This window comes from Sciurus carolinensis, chromosome 15 (genome assembly GCF_902686445.1).
Source record: "Sciurus carolinensis chromosome 15, mSciCar1.2, whole genome shotgun sequence".
Lineage (NCBI taxonomy): Eukaryota > Metazoa > Chordata > Mammalia > Rodentia > Sciuridae > Sciurus > Sciurus carolinensis.
In genome coordinates, this window is record NC_062227.1 from 73,236,015 (window position 1) to 73,254,528 (window position 18,514).

Sequence of the window (18,514 nt, forward strand, 5' to 3'; positions counted from 1 at the left end):
CAACCACGTAGCTTGTATAGATTAAATAAAATACACTCTTATGTTTATTATGGTTATTCATACTTTAGAAAAGAGAATGTCAACTTGTTGGTCCCTGGCTAGAGCAGAAGAAAGGAACAGAGAAGGCTTCTACCCCAACCTAAGCACTGAAGATCCATAATCAAGTGAGTTCTTCTCTTTCTCATTTTCTCTGTATTACTGGGCTACAGATAATATAGTAGAAACATTTTAAATGTGCTGATCCTCCTTAACTTTGAACTAAAACCAAGGGAAAATCTAATCAATGGAAGGAAAGTAAACCCTACATAACATATCATCCTCCTGTTATTAGAAACATAGCAGTTATTTTCCTTTTGCTCATTCCAGCTCATTTTCAATAATTTTTAAAAAATATTGTTGGAAAGAAAGAAAAAAAAACTAGAAAACCACACATTAAAATTGACTTTTGAGCATTGGGAGTATTTAATTATGACCCATTATCATATATGAAATAGTTTAGGAAGTTAAAATCATAAACTTTATCTTCTTTTCCTATTTTAAGGTGTCACTATTATGAGAAATAGGACATATTTGGAGTTAAAGGAAAGCTACACAACTTTACATTTTATTAATTAATCTTTGCTATGAATTAATAATCTCAAAATATAGTATAATTTAGAAATAAATTGGGTATTCAGTTAGATAATAAAATAAAAATAATACTCTAATTTATATACACAAATCCATCTACCATATTTAGACATATGTTTTCACTTCTGGGCAAACCACTGTTGTGTTCTTATTGTCTCCATAGGAGGGCACCACCTTGCGAGCACTTCTGGAAGTATTAGTAGTAGAAGTACTAAGAGAATGAGAGGAGAAAAGCAGGGGAGTGGCATGAGTACTAACAGTAATAGCATGAAAATCCTTCGTCTCTGTGTACAACCCATTCATAAAACATGCTAGTGGATTTTTTTAATGACAGGAGCCTAGATTCCATTTAAGTGGGAAAAATAATAGCACATTCTCTGCTTAGCCAAAGTCCCAACAAAAATTCTCAAGTATTATCAAAACACTCATAAACATCTGTGTAATATTCCATCACGAATTCTTGCAAAATGTAAATCATTTAAAAATCAATGTGTTCTTTAACACTTAATAAACTTGTAAGTGTGTGTTTGTGTGTGTGTTTGCGATATTTAATACTATGTAGCAGTTGACATTATATTTTTTCTTATATCACAGCAAACATGTACTACAAGATAAAAAGGTAGCAAAAATACCTTTAAAAATGTACATAACACCCAGCAAAAAAGTAAAGAAATTACAAAAATATTATGACTTCAGAAAGGGAGAATTGCCAGATGACTTAATGGTGAGAGGAAGGAAAAGCACCAGCAGCTGTTTCACACTTGATTTGAAACTATGTGAATGTCTTGCATGGACTTCAATGTCATGAGTACTTCCAATCCTGAACACAACAGGTTAATTCCAGCTTGGTGTGCAACTCAGCTTTTTTGTAGAATTATTTCCCATGTCTCCTAATGTTTCAGATGTCTGGTGCTCTCTACTGTTCTGACATAGCATTCAACATCATTCTGTACTGACAGTGTCTATCCACTCTTGCTAAAAGGAAGTTCTCTAATGTTTCTAAAATATCATGTCATATTGAGTAACAGCATAATTCTTCCAACCAACCTCATTTTCATATTTTTCCTTACTATCGTCCACTGAAAAATGACTATGTGAATGATAGCTTGGGCACATAAGCAGGGGAAAATTTATATTTGATGGTAAATTTACCTTTCTAAATATTTTAGAATTTCTATCTTTCCTCGTACATGTTAGCTTCCGTAGGTGTCTCAGCAAACCCTCTTCCACCTTGCTTTTATCAAAGCCATCTCTATGTCTTATAAGACATTTGAACTTAATAATACAGGGAAGATAATATTAACACTAATAAAGAACCATTCATAATATAGAATACGATTTTCAATGGGGAAAAATAATCAAATATCAAATATTTTATTTAAAAGTAAGACAATGATAACTATGGAAAAAGATATATACGTATTTAACAATAACAAAGAATGATGGATAAATATTAAGTAACTATAATACTAGATAATATGTATAATAATAAACACTAATTCTGAAACATGTATTAAGTAGTATAATGCATATCATAATATACATATATGTTATAAGACTACGTGAATCCAATCAATAGAAAACACTTTATGGTCTTCAAAAATGTTAAGAAAATTTCCTAGAAGAAAGGCAAATCAAATTGGATATTATATGATAACCCCAAAGAATTTTAAATGGATTAAGAATTAAATGGAAAAATAAAATGAAAAAATAAGGCATTGAAAGCAAAAAATACTATTTTTCAGATTTGAGGTACATAAAGACTTACAAAAGCAGATGAAATATAAAATTTACTAATAAATGAAAATACCTAGGCAAATACAGAACCCTGTAACAGTAATGAGAGAATGCACACCAGTTTTATTTTAGTGTAAAAGTTAAAAGACAAAGAATTAATAATAACAACTATAAATACAAATATTGTCAATGGGAACACAATATTAAAAATGTAAATTGTGACAGCAGAAACGTAAAGGTTGGGAAAAGGAACAGGTTCAAGTGTGGTTTTGGGATGTGATTGAAGTTTTAAACTTCAAATGCAGACCTACAACTATATGGTATTTTATGCAAACCCTTTAATTCTCAAATAGCACAATCATTTTCTAGGCAAAATAAGCCCAAAACAATTCAGTCATTTTTTTTAAATCATTTTTTCTCTCTTGTTGCCATATTCACTGTGTTTTATTTATTTCCATAGCATGAACTGCTTTGAGAGAATCTTTTTGTAGCAGAGCTTCATTTATATGGTAATATACTTCCCCCCCCCCTCCTCTGAGGAACTGGGGACTTGATCCACGGCCCCTGCGCATGCTAGGGGAGCACTCTCCAATATGAGCTATCTCTTCAACTCATATGGCAAAATACTTTTAAACATATTTGTTCCTTTTCCATTGTGTTGTTCTGTGAATGCAGCCTCTACCCTGGACTTACAACACACTACCCTTGGCACGTCTTGGAAAGTCTTTCCAAGTTCACATGGAAACAGATATGCAGCCCACTCTTTTCAGTCCCTTGTAGTTGGACAAGGCCTGTGCCTGAAATGGTATTTCCTCTCCAGTGTGCGACTTAAATCCCTTCCTTGTGTCTCTGAAACTCACCTCAACATGATCTTGCCATCCAGTCTCCCAATGCCAACCTAATTGGAGGCTTTCCCTTGCTGTGTTGAACCCCGTGGAGTGTTACAGGAACCATGAACACACCTCAGGCCACCTTGGGATGAGCCATTTGTTTTCAGTGTCACTGCCTTTGGCAGACATTCAGGATGCCAATATTAGCACCTGGGAAGACAGAGGAGCCTGGGAGTGAGCAAACAGAAAGATGTGACATGCACAATACATCCATAAAACAAACAAGGCAAAACCCAGAAAAACGGAGAAACAGCTGGTTATTCAAATAGATCAATCAATGAGTATAAGCCCAAAGGGAGTTTGGGACGGTCAAGTATCTGCTTTCCACCAATTTTTTTTTTTTTTTTTGGGGGGGGAAGCTTATTATAGCAGAAGCTCATTTTCTGGAGCATGGGTCAACCACAGAATAGTCATATATTCCAGTTCTGTAGCATTGCCTTGGGTTTAGCTTTGTTTTACTTTGGCATTTTTCTCAGGGTTTCTGAAGTGTGATTCTACCTACATGTGGTTTTCCATTGTTTATCTGATTTTGAATTTCAGATGCTACAGTAGTGTGTTTTTTAAACCCTCTTCTAATTGTGATGCTTGCAAGCTCCTGGACACCTGTTGGGCATTCCTGAAGCTCTTAGCAAGGTACCCAGAAGATAATTCACATTCGATTACCTGAAACATGGAGCTGTTTGAGATCTCAGAATAACTGTTTCCCCTGAAATTTCTACCTGCATTTATGAATAATAGCAACCTGATAGGTAAGCAATAAGACAACCAAGAGAAAATTCTTAATCTTTTATTTCAGCAGTGAAGCCGGGTCATGAGAACACAAAAACGGCCATGAAACTAACTATAAAATGTATCCATATAAAATTCTGAAAATTCTTTTCTCGACTTAGAAATTTATATCAAAACCAATGGGAGTGTATGAAAATAATAGCTGCATGACTCTTTTCCTGAATTTGCCAATCCAGGTGGCATTAAGAACACATATTTCCATTTCAGATTAAGAAGATAAAAATGTTTGATAGCAATGAACTGTCTTTGGGTTTACTGTTTGTAGTAACAGACTTCAGAACAGATTTTGAAAGCAGGTGTTGCCTGCACATTCACGTAGCAGGAGTCTATGGGGCCTGTGTTAATGAAAGGATATATTTAAAAGAACACATGCACGTGTATACACACACACACACACACACGCACATGCACGCACACACACAAGTACACGCTGCATCATTTCTGCCACTGAAAACTGATTTGAGGGTATTGTCTTGAATTGCAAACTAAAGAAAAAAAATTATTGAAGAATCATTTTAAATTTTAAATTCATTTTTAAACCTTGCTTTCAAAAACATACCATAAGTAATCCATAGTTTATTTGAAAAATCAGTACTACTAAATCACAATGTGAGGAAAAAAAAAATTCTCAAAAGATCATGATCATAAAAAATAGCATTTTCTTTAAAATGTGACCCTACTTTCAATATCATCAAAAATCTTAAATCTTACCATTATTTCATAAACTAAAATCTGATTTGCAAAAAAGCAATAACAATTACTTATGCATTCATATGAAAAAATTACAGATCAGTAAATGTTTTATGAATAGAAATGAACATCAGTATCTAATTTTCATTCCATTTAGTACATCTAATGGTGTAAATGTAGCTTAACTTTTTATTCATGGAAAGCAGCCACCAGATAATTCTCACTTCATTATGTAATTGTACCATTTTTCTTTTTTTGTTTTTCAATGTAAAGAATCACAATGATTATACTTTGACCAACAGGAGGATAACTTGAAATACTTTGGCTGTTCAAGAGTCTATACTCACTCTTCTTGTCCATCATTTAACTCAGTTAGAAAGCTAACTGATAACTTAATTTCGTAATGAGACATAGCAGCCTCCCATCCCTCACGATTGGTCCAACCTTTATTAGGGAAAATGTTCTCTATAGATAACCTTGTCCAGCGACCTAAAATGCCCATGATAATTAAAAGCCACACATCAGCTACATGTTAGTATGGAAGTTCTAGTGACTTTATACTTATTGTTGAAAATAAATATAATAAAAATGGGAGTATCAATTGAACACACAAAAACTCAGACGTGCATATAAACTAAGTAAGTTAGCAAATTCCATAGTTAGACCAAAATAGAAAACTTCAGAGGCACCCTTCTGACCATGTGATATATAAATGTATCACATTCAAAATATGAAAATACTGAGTTTTTTTAAAAAAAACCTTACTCATCTAGTTTTCAATAACTAGCATATCCTAAATATAACTAAATTTTGACAAGTAAGAATAAAATATGAAAAAATATCCAAAATTATTTGCCCCACCTGCTATACCGGAAAATTTTCCTTTAATGAAAAGAAAACACAGGTGTTTTGATTTACTATTTCCCACTGTGAAATTTATCAGGAGTGTTTATTCTGTGAACTTTGCCAGCTCTGTTCCTTGTCCAAAATCATAAGGAGTAAATAATATCAAGGAATTTGTTGACAGATATGCATTAACCCAGTATTCATTTAGGGTCATTCTAGAGTCTGGTGACACACATTATTTAATGATGCAGACAGATAAACCAAGGGGAATTCATGAGAATTATGGACTCATGTCATGAGATCAAAAAATTTTTGAAATTAAAGTGCTGTAAGAAATAAAATTTGCAGGAAATAAAGAACCTTGCTAACATAGCTTATGGCTCATAAAGCTATACTTTATGCTTTACATAAAGGCTAAATCTGAACTTAAACTTTCCAGTTATGAAATGAATTACAGACCCTCACACTCAAGTCTAATGTGTAACTCTAGCAAATGGCACATTACTGATCTCCTGAGGTCAGTGAGTCTCTCAAAGAAGAGTGGCAAATCTACTAGAAGTAATTTTGTCTGTTCATCTGTTTCTATCTACTGACCTTCTGAAGACATAGCCGTGAGCCCTCCCTGCTTACCTTTTCTTTCAGAGTTTGGCTGTGGGTTCTGAAGAGACTTCTAATTAAAAGCTGTCTCAGTACAGTTCCTTCTCATTTCAGTCCCCAGCTTTACTCTTTGTCTGTTCTAGATTCCATTAATCCAATTTCCATCTGAATATTGGAAAAAAACAAAAACAAAAACAAAAACCTGAATCCCTGAGAATGCTCACAATCCCCTCCCATCTTTGCAGAAGTGAACAGAGGAGGTAGAGGTTTGGCATTGCATAATGTTGTAATCTTGTGGCATCAAGGGTACTTGAAAAACGGATCAATTAGACCCACATTCCTCAAGAAGGAACAGTGTAACCTGCCAGGTGTAAGTAAAAGATTCTAAGTGAGAAACTGGACTTCATCCCAAACATCATCCTTTCAATTTCCATCCACATCCCCTATGAAAACATCCTAATTTGCCTTGACTCTAAAGGAAGAATGCTTCCCTCACTGGCCCTTCTGCATTTTCTGCTTCGTTTTGACATCTCTTACTATTGATCTGATCCCTGGGCTTGGTGGAAAATCAAGACAGTAAGGCTAAACCCTGGACATTTCTCTAGTATATGCCCCTATCTTTCTCCTAAGAAACTCATTGTTTGATGCACTAGTTAAATCACTTTAGGGGAAGGTTAAGGTAATTTTTGATGACAGGAAAAATTCTAGTAGAAAAAGACAAGGGTCAGCACATCTCAGGACAGATACACATATGAGTATGAAGGGTTTAACCTTTCAGCAAAATAATGTGTCATGTTAGTGCTTCATGATAGAGCTTCAGGCATCTTAAATGTTTAACAGAAAAATCAATGGTAGTGAGGAAAAGAAAGCTAATTAGATACTCCCACTCTGGAGAACATGAATAGATTTTGGGGGTGAGTACTGGGAATTGAACCCAGGGGTACTCTACCACTGAGCTATATCCCCAACCCTTTTTATTTTGAGATGGGTTTTGCTAAATTTCCCAGACTACCCTGTAACTTGTGATCCTCCTGCCTCAGCCTGCAGAATACTTACAATTACAGATGTGCCTCACATGAATAAATAAATTTCTAAAAATAGTCCTTGAAGTTAAAACATTTTGTTTCACATACACATACTTACACACATCTGTCACATATGAGCTTTTTATCTGTTAGATCTCGCTCTGTGGTTCCTGCCTTCTGAACAATTAATATAATCACATTATGACCAAGATATGATGAAAGGAAAATAAAAACCATTTAACTTTGGGATTTCAAGAGAAGTTTTAAAATTATACCCACAACTATCCTTCCATTTTTAAGTAATTCTGCAAATGGAATTAAAGATGATGACGTATGAAAATACATGGACTAAACAGCTACAAAGGGAAGATGTTTCAGAGTGAGTTTTTAACACCAGATTTAACTTTGGTACCAACAAGTATTTATGAAAAACGCACAGTGCCCTCAGAACTGTGCAGATTATGGGGAGGGATTTTATAGCTGTGTAGGAGATAGGCCCCACCCATGCGGAGTCTTGAATGATCTTGAAGAAAGAGTTTAAACTACTTTTAACAAAACTATTATTTTATTATTTATTATTATTGAACATTCAATTTCTGCACTTGAAAACATCTCCCAGTAGATGCAGTAATATAATTATTCCTCAGTGCCACAAATTTTATTTGAGTTTTCACAGTAATTCTTCAACATAACCTTTTCAAATTGGCTATACCATTCACTCTTTATAGTGCTGAATTACAGAACAAACACTTTCCACCTCCTACCACACATTTTTGTATCTATAGACAACTTTTCCTCTCCTGAGTTTGTTTTCAATTTGGTACTGAACTTCCCCAATACATTTCTCTTTTCCCACAAACTGCTTTTTTACTCTTTTTTTCACATAATATTTAACAGGCACTTACGTAAGTGTCTGAATAAATATGTGATTAATAAACTCACCCTTGCTAAATAAATAAATATTTGTCCATACATCATAATCCAGGCAAATCGAACTGCTTACCAAGGAGGAAGGTGCTGTCTGACTCCTAAGAGGGTGTAAACAAACAAACAAAAAAAAAGTCATTTCTGAGGAAGGTCACCATGAAAAGAAGCATTGTATAGTGGCTGTTTTATGCCATGTGCCAGTTGTACCTCTATCATGGTGATTAATGACATTTTCATTAAGCTTCATGATGTACATATATGCATATGTAGATCAATATAGATATATGCACACATCTACATATATTGCTTGTCACTAGTTGTGGAGTTGGGAAGAAAATATATGAATGCATATGACTTATATCTGTATCTAATATTTAAAATGTTTGCCGTACGTTAGAAATGTATATATCTGTATTTATATCTATATCTGTCAGTACTCTCTTCCCAACCTTACAATTAAAGGTAAGGTATGTTTGTCATTTATATTCTGTTCTGCTCCTATCTCAGTGCTTGATGTAATATTCAAAGTTTCTCCCTAGGAAATGTTCAGGGACAATTCAGCTGAACAATTTTGTGATAGCAGAGTTAAAGGAAAATATCTCTCAGCTAATGATGTTACAGACATAAATTCAAGTTACTTGCAAAACTCAGTGTCTGTAGGAAACCAAGATGCAGGAAGTGGGAGGGCAGCCTGATTGAGCCACCAAGCCTGAAATGCAACACTGTGTCCAGGAGGAAGGTGCAGGGCTGGACGGGTAACCTCGGAGGTGGAACTCAGATCCCTCCACTACCAAGAAGTCTGTGTGCAGGGATTACTGGGCCAGGGGCAGCCTGGGGCTGGGTTTTATTCTCTGGCTTAAGCAAAGTGAGTAGAGAGGAAAAATCACATTTAAAGGATCAAGGACACTTTGGATGCTAAATAAACACCTGCTGCTCTAATAAATTCAGAATTAGCATAGTTGTTAAAAATAGGAGGGAACTCCGAAGAGTTTAATGTCATGTCTTCTTTTCACAAACTGGTAACAAGGGAAGGTTAAAATGCTCAGAGGAGGTCATGCAAGCATTGAGCATATGACTCAGGATGAGGGCGGGTGTGTCTAGCCACCCCACACAGATACTTACCCTTTCTGACATGCTTTCCTTCCATTTTGAGGGATGATTGATATGAAAAATGCCGCCCTATTGAATGAGTAACATGATGAGTTTGGGGATTAGTACACAACTGAGAAGCCATCATGGCAACCGATGCCCAAAGGGCCCTCCCCCCTTCTGTGATGGCATGGGCGTGAGTCAAGCACTTTCAAGGTAGGACCAATCCCCTGGGCAAAGGTCCAAGTTTCCAATACAGTGTTGACAACTGGCATCATCCTGCCATGGATCTCGAAGACTTAATCACTCTGTTTAACTGAAACTTTAACTCTTTGACCAGTACCTCCCAGGTTCCCTTCCCTTACCTTCTGGCAACCACCGTGCTACTCACTCCAAGGAGTCTGACCTCTTTAGGTTCCTCATGCACCTGGGATCATCTCGTACTTGTCCTGGGCTTGGCTTATTGCATTGTAAACATTTTGGCTGTCTCTTCATCCTGGAATTTTTGAAGGAAATTCCTTAAACTCTATTAAATTAAATTTAACATTTTTTTTTTCCGTTTTATAATTCTTAAATGTCTATCTGTAAGGTAGATCTTTATGATCAGACAACTGGAAAGTAAAACACTAATAATGTATGCAAGAAACAAATACATAATTTATCTTAAATAAAGTATGTGCAATAAAGCCTTCACTTTTGATATAGAACCTGAATAAGTACAAAATTATTTGAGTCAAATTCAAATAAAAATGTGATTTCTCTGAATTTTCTATCTTCCTCATTAAGAACCAAAATAAGGTATTAGTAAATATGAATTTAAGGAATTAGTAAATAAGAATTGGTAAAAATAAATGGTAATTTTTTTGCCTTAACTATGTATATATTGTTTCTGAAGAATGAATCCAAGTGCATTTTATTAAGATGCTTTTGCTAAAAACACATTTTTGTTTTGAGTCTTAATAAGCCCTGTCAACAAATAAGATTATGTCAGGTTTTTTTTCCCTATCCTTAGAAAGTTCAAAATTTTTAATGTACTGGAAAAATGCTGTTTTATGCATTGTCAAAACCTGGAAGAGTAGGCTAGGGACCTGATCTAGTCAATCCTTGGCCTCTCACATGCATCCCACTGAATGCACATAATCAACATAATAATAATAATACTGGTTGTAAATTGAGTAAAACTTTGGGAGTCCTAAGATCTCATCAGAAGAAAACAATTCTATGAAAAATTTTAGTAGACGATTTTTATGCAACATTCACCTGCTTGGGGGATTTGAAAGCTGAGCGTGTTGGTGCTAAGATTCAGTTACTTGACTCTAGATTGGAGTCTTATGATTCAACATTTTCATTTTGACTTGGGCAGATTTCCACCCAAAGTCAAAAGTGGTTGCCATGGATACATGGGAAATGTAGGTGAAGGAGAGTGCTGCTATACCCCACCTGAAAACTTGTGAGTAAATCCCTCTTCCCTGACTGCCCCAACTAGAATTCCTATCTGCCTCTGGCTCTCTTGTACTGCTCTCGGTAATACCTTTAGGACACTTATAACCCAATATCATGCACTTGTCTGACTTCCCCAGATAGACAGGAAATTCAATGAAGGTCGACGGCAACTCTCATACTTCTTTGAATTGTGGACAGCAGCTAGAAAATCTTTGAGCAAAGATATTGCTCCAAGAATAGTTTCTCCATGAATGAACACACTGAAACCCAATATTAAAAACATGAGAATGAGGAGGATTCATCTTTGTTTCATAGGAAGTTCATAAGGAAAAGTACCAAAAACGCTTTTTCAAGTGTATAAAGCAACCAGTCAGGTAAAAATCGGAACTTGTACAATGGAATATAAAAAGCGAAAACCAGGCTCAAAAAAGCAAAGATTAGCTTGCTGTAGGTTTCTATCACCCTTGAAGGGGGAGACCCTTGCTTTTCCATTTGACTGTCAATGCAGGTTCTTTACAAGAATGACCTCAATGCTAATTTTGTGTCAGTACTGGACAAAATACTTATAGAATATCATATTTCCAAACAGGAGTCTTTTTGTTTCACTTCTAAAACTGTCTAACGTCTAAGAAAATCATAGAACTCGACAGTTTCAGGGGTAAGAATAATATATTGTTGTTTCATGTCCCCAAAGACACCTGCTGAACAATTTATCATGGTCCAAAGACTAAGGCTATAGTATCTTATATTAAATGCAGGAGACTTATCTAAAGTGTGATCCCCTGTGTGTTGAGTGAATTTGGTTTGAAAAACCACATATTTATTCAGATCTTTGTTTCTGTGTTAATCCCCTGTCTGACAGCATCTCAGATCTCTTGGTTAAACTTTCCTCTACAAGTGCCACCTCACACTAATTAAAATGAAAGATTTCAGCTACTGTTTATTTATTAATTCAACCAAGACTTCCTGTAAATAAAAAAGTATCCAAGAGGGAGAAAGCATATATTTGACTTGCAAATTACTTCAGTAGAGTGTCAGCTTTGTCCATGAAAATTAACGGATTGTAGAGTAGCTAGTTATTTCCTCTTAGCTTATGTCATACATTATGACCCAATTATAAGCAAAAAGTAACTTCAGTGTAATTAAAAATACAATTCAGAGAATAGAATATAAAATTCCACTTGGATTTAAGAAAATCTTTTCATTCAGGATGCAGATAGTATACACAGCAATTTTGTAAGGCTGTGATTGTTTTTAGAAGGTGACATAGTCATTTTTATGAGGAAAGCAGAGATAAAAGGATCACTGTGCCCTATATTTAGTAATCTCAGGGTTCTTTTATTAAAATGAAGGACATCCACTTTAGAGTTTTTGACCACATTTCTTTTCTTTGCTACAGGGATTTCTTTGGGACTGACATATCATGTTTATGAATATAACTACAGAATCCTTATTTCCCTTTTATAAAATAATAATGATATTATTCTGTCTACTACAGTGAAATATATAGACTGCTTCATTATAAATGTCATTCTGAAGTGATGCTACAGGGACAGAAATAGAGAATATTGTTAGAAGATTCAGTAACTTCTGCTTCTAAAACCAGAATATTGAACATGTTCTTTGTGTCTTTTTTCACTTTTTTTTCTGTTCTTTCTCGATATACATGACAGTAGAGTATATGTTGACATATTATATGTACCTGGAGTATAACTTCCCATTCTTGTGATTGTGCAAGTGTGCAGTTACACGGGTCGTGTGTTCATATGAATACAGGAAAATGATGTCTGATTCATTCCACTGTCTTTCCTATTCCCATCCCCCTACTCCCTTCATTCCCCTTTGTCTACTCCAATGAACTTCTATTCTTTGCGTCTTGATGGTGGGTATTTCAAGTGTTGCAGTTACTCCAGAATTGGTAAAGTGTGCAGTTCGTATTTACTGATCAGCACCTTTTTTCTCACTATTAATATGAAAATTTTTCTCAACTGTGAACACCCAAATATGTGGTTAACTAGAGTACTTTATTTTAAAAAACTATTTCAGTAAGGTAATTGTGAAATTTAAAAGAAGTTATTTTGCTACTATAAACCAAAGATGTCAACTTTTACCACTACTTGCTGCTAATATTTAATTTCTAGAGACTAAAATGCTTCATGCTACATTTAAATTTATAAAGAAAAATTTTTGTTTTCTTTTCCACCACCTATCAGTAAGGAAATGTTTGAGGGAAAGGTCAGTTACTACCAAACTTTCTTAAAGTAACAATCCCATAAAACAAGATGAACTGCAGAGAACTCAGGAAGTCACAACAGGCAGAAAGCCTGCGTCCCTTCTCTCTCAGTGACTCCAAACACATGCTATGCATCCCCTCCACATCCTAGTTCAGGGTTAGGATGCTCTGAGACTTTCAGTGAGAAGCTGGGGCACACTCTGTGTTGGTCCTCATTGATCAATAACATCCTGTGATTCAAAAGACAAAGGAAGAAGAAAAACAGAACCCAAGAAGGTGATTTGTAAGGTCCAGGTGGCAGATGAAGCAAACTGGCCAAAGAAGCTGCTGACCCTCCTGTTAGAGCAATCAAATATGCTAAACAGAGATGGGTTGACATTAGAGGATGGATAAAAATAGCTTAAGCCTTCTGTGTTTTCTTCTAACATTTTCTCTGAAGTCTAACAGTTCTCAGTATTTCTACGAAAAGCCTCAATTTCAAAAGTTTTCTAATGAAAATTAAGTGGGGCACACAATGTTTTAGAAATATCCCTCATTTAATCTTACTAACATGCTCTGCAGATGGTACTGTTATTTATCCACCATTTTCCAGTGTTGGAAACTGACGCACAGCGTTTTATGTCATTACCCAATACCGTGCAGCTCAGATTCAAAGGCCAACTTCCTATGTTATTTTCCTGTACTTTGGTGAGAAAGTGATCATTAAAGAAAGCATTCATTATTAAAAGGACATGATACATGAAGATGCTTAGTGTTGATTACATTTTAATATTCTTGATAGCAGGCAGATTCATTCCCATTTGCTTAATGGGAATAAATCTAAGCTTCATAGAAAATTCCCTTCCCTTTTTTATTGCTATTAAAAATTACTTTGCAAATTAATTACAAACAAATTTATAAGTCACTAACCCTCAAATTCACAGCATTAAATTAATGAGATAGACTGAAGCTTGTTTTTATATAAAACACATTATGTGAAGCTTCATTTAATATCTTAGGTTTATAAACACTCAAATCAGGAAAATAAATACAGAGAATGAACATTTTGCTATCAGAATGGAATTAATGCCAAAATTTTGTTTGCTCATTCAGAATAATTGATTCTCATATTTAATCAGAACAATAGTCAGTGAACGATTCTCAGAAAGTCAATTGTAATTAGGTGTTTAATGATAACTGTACAGATTGTCTTATCCCATGAACTTTGCTATTGTTTCTCTGCTAACACTTCCCAGCCTTTAGAAAGGTGGAATCAGAACTGGAAATGAATATATAAATTCAATTTTAATTATTACTGTTCTAGGGGAAGAACATATTATTTAGTTGAAGAAAATCAGTGAATTCTTTTTTAGATAATCCAAATCATCTTGAAAGTGACTTAAATATATAAACTACTTTTCATTTCTATTTTATCTTTAACATTGAATATTTGCCCTTATGAAAAACTCCCATTTATATAGCATGTTATGACAGCTTTTACCCTTCATTTGGTAGAACCCTGTAATTTACTTTTTAAACTCATGTCTGCATTTTTATCATCAACCTGACACAATGAAGTAGTAAATTGCTCTACAATGCGGCTATTTTCATGCAGTCAGCTCAAAATTCTAACTTAAGAAACTAAGGCCATATTTTATCAAATATATTTCATGTGTAATTGCCAAGTAAAAACTTAAAGTAAAATAGTTTACACAGTTAAAAGGTAACATCAAATAATTACTGAATTTTTGACACTAGGAAATGACAGTATAATGAAAGCAAAACATACTTAGCAACACTTTATGTGTTAAAAGTTGTCCAGTTACTTTTGGTATGCCTAAGTAACTTCCGACCGAAGATATGACCTTGTCAGCCAAAGCAATTAACTCTAGGTAACATGGATAGGACAACTTAGAATGAACAAAAGCTGACAGATTCCAAAAGGGAGTCAACACATGGGAATAATGACGGTCACCCCGTGAGGGTATCACTTCCACACATCCCAGCTTAGAAGCCGGCAGCAGACAGTGTTGCACAAAGAGGTGAAAACTTGCAAAGTTTGTGGCCTGATGAAGTAGTGGGCTAATAGTTAGAGTCATTTTACACACTAAAAATGTAAGGACCTTAGCCCCAAAGAAGAAGACTCTATGAGAGAAATCTACACATCTGCCTTTAACTGCCCCTGTCTCTAGCTAACCTTCAAACATGCATAGGAAAAACTTTAAAAGCCCAATTAAATATAAAAAAATCAAAGTGACTATAGTGCTGCCATTGACAGCCATTTTAAAGTTTGAATATGATGAACCTAATGGCCTGCTAAAATAAACCAAACCAAACCAAACAATTTCTGAAGGAATATAACAGAATCCAGACTCTCTACAAAATCATATTCATAATATCTAGAAATGTGTCCAAATTACTCAATGTATGTAAAATAAGAAAAAGATGGCTATTCTCACACATACAAAAAAAAAGAGATGATCAATGATAACTGTGAGATTAAGCGCTAGCTCAAACTGGTAGCTAGATACATAAATATTCCTGTTATTTTTTTTCTTTTTCTTTTTCACTGTTGGGGATTGAACCTTGGCTACATCCTTAGCACTTTATTTATTTATTCAATTTCTTTTTAATTTTGAGACAGGTTCTCACAAAGTTGTCCACTCTGGGCTCAAACTTGCAATCCTCCTGCATCTGCCTCCAGAGTAGTTAGAATTGTAGGGCTGAGCCACTACATCCTGCTACATAGGTACTTTCAAGCGGTTAGGACAATTATGCTTATGCACATGAAGGAAAAGATGTGTGTAGAAAAGTTCAAAGGTTATAAAGCTTAGCAGAAATATATAAACTATAAGGGAGTCAAATGAAGATTTTGTGACCTATAGAATCTAAACTTTAAAGTATTGGATGGATTTAGTAGTCAATGAGTATGAAAAATAGAGTCAATGAATCCAAGACAAATCAATAAAAAAACAGAATAAAAGAGAGAAAAAGATATTTTCCAAAAATTAAAAGAAACTCAGAGAATTGTGAAAATATCAAGGTATGCAAAATACATATTAGAATCCTGGAAAAAAATAAAAGGAGGAAAAAAAATTGGGCAACACTGGAAAAATAGTTACCAAGATTTACGAAGAATAGGGAAGAACATAAATGTACAACTTTAAAATAAATAGTAAAGTGCAATGTGCCCAGATACAAAGAAAATTTTAAAGACAAAAACTAAAGGTAATGAGAAAAGAATGGAAGTACACAGAGAAAAATGGAATATAAGTTTCAGGGGAAAAACAATACCAATTATTACAGATTTCTTATCCGGATCTTCAGGAAGATGTGATTTGAAAATGGTAAATATTTGGGTTAAGCAATAATTTCACTGTAATTTATTTAAATACGTGTGTATTTGTATATATATATATATATGTATATATATAAATGTTATATTTTTAAAGTTTTATGTATGTATACATAGTCTTAAATACATTGCATAAATATATAAAATTCTTTATGCCAGAATTCCAAGAGATAAATTAAAATTCATTAAAAAAACATGGAAATAATCTAAGAGAACATGAGGAGGTAGAAAAAATTTTTAAAATGGAATTCAAACCGCAGATTCAAATAACAAAAGATGTCCATACTTAAAAATGTAGAGTGACAAAATGCTTTGTGAAAAGTCAGAGGTTTTTGGATTATTTTAGAAAGTGAAATGCAACTTTACTGTTTCCTGCAAGACACATACCTTCCGTATAAATAAATATGTGAAAAGTAAAGGAATAGAAATGTTTATACCAAACAAATACTAGAACAGTTACAATAAATGTCCATGTGTCTAACATAAGATTTTTAATTTAGCTGAAGAAGTTCGTAAAGTCAGAAATAGACGGTTCTGCAAAGGTAAGAGGAACTTTATGCCCTCCCCCCAGCAGCTGATAAACAGCTTAACAATTATCAAGCATGGTGCAGCTGAGCTGAACTACACTGTCAGCTCTGACTCCCTTAGTCCTAGGTGACAAAACACCTAGTCATAGCACACCTCACATTCTTCTTAAGCTCATATAATACATTTATCAAGATAGACTACATTACAAAATTGTTTCAAAAATTTTCAATGGCTTCTTATTATGCATGGGAAGTGTAAAGAATGCTTAAAAAATTAAGACCTAAGTATATATTGTGCAGACTCTTTGAAGTACCAGTCAGCTGAATGTTTTCCCATACTTCACATAAAATAAATGACAAACTCTTCATATTTCAAGGAATTGAAGTTCAAAAAAATACAAATGATGAGTCTGGAGAAGATAGTATACATAATCAATTTAAGTTCCCATTCTTTCATTTGGAAAATGTGTTCTCAGAGAGTCGAGGATAGAAAGATCACCTGATAGAAAACAAACAAAATGTTGAAAAGAGAAACTGTTTTAACTTCTGGAAGAAAAACAGAAATAATGTTTTAGAGCATCAGAATGAACAACAGCTTTTTTTGTTGTTTAATAGACGCCAAAGTACAACTCATATAGGAACAATAGCTAAGTTTATTACAGAAAACCTTAAAACAACTGTGCCTCAGAAGATATCACAAAATAATTTTTAAATGACAAAATAGATGTTGGGAGATTTTGGGAACACAAATAAGGAATAAAGCATAATTATTCAAAATAAAGAACAGCACCACTTTACAAAATAGAAAAATGAGCAAAGTATATCAATGGACTATTCAGAAGAGACAACAATAAAATATTAAATGATTCCTAACATCATTACAGGGATGGATGTAACAAAATTTTAAGTTTCACAATACAAAGACTTGGGAGGATATAGAGCATTAAGAATTTCATGCACTATCCTCATGCGTAAAGGATATAATCATTTGGAAAAAAACATGAATTTAGAATTATTAAGTAACTTGAAGCATTTTGTTCTAAGTCAGATACATACATACACAATGTATATACATATCTAAGCCTACATACCTTAAAGAAATTCTATTTTTGTTCATAGAAAATAGCAAAATTTTCCTTAATAAAAAAGTAGAAACAACAAAAAAATCTATCAACAAAAAACCACAAATTTTAGTTCAATAATACAAAAGAATTCACATATGAATTAACTATAGCTACACAATTCATAATGAATCTCACAAAAGTAATGGACAATAAAGCATGATGCAGGAGAATAAATGCATTATGCTATCAGTCACATAACAATAGACTGCAAAATAATGCTGTAGATGTTTTTTGGAGGGAATAGATGTATTCTACTAAAATACAACTGCATACATGGGAAATGTTACAAATTCAATATTAAAGAAGGTAACATTTCATTATGGTGAAATGTGTGTATTTTAAGTGTATGTTGATGAATTTCAGCAAATGTACATATTCATGAAAATACCACTCCAATAAAATACGAAATTCTTCCATTATACCAGAATGCCTTTACCCTTTCAATCCTCGCCCCATATATAACTACTATTTCCATGAATATAAATTTGATTTTGAACATTCTTGAACTTCAAGTAAAATGAATTTTATAGGAACTATACATCAAGACTGATTTTTGTCATTCAATATATTATTTTTGACTTTAGAATATGTTGGTAATCCATTATTTAGTGTTGCTGTATAAGAATATATTGT

General features: G+C 33.9%; 1 long non-coding RNA gene across 1 annotated transcript; it reads right to left on the reverse strand.

The window, feature by feature from the left end:
* Positions 1-3,055: 3,055 nt before the first annotated feature.
* On the reverse strand, positions 3,056-8,229 carry LOC124965835 (uncharacterized). Its single transcript, XR_007105240.1, has 3 exons — positions 8,147-8,229; positions 6,213-6,344; positions 3,056-3,407 (listed from the first exon to the last, which is right to left on the reverse strand). It is a non-coding gene; the product is annotated as an uncharacterized LOC124965835 (long non-coding RNA).
* Positions 8,230-18,514: the final 10,285 nt, after the last annotated feature.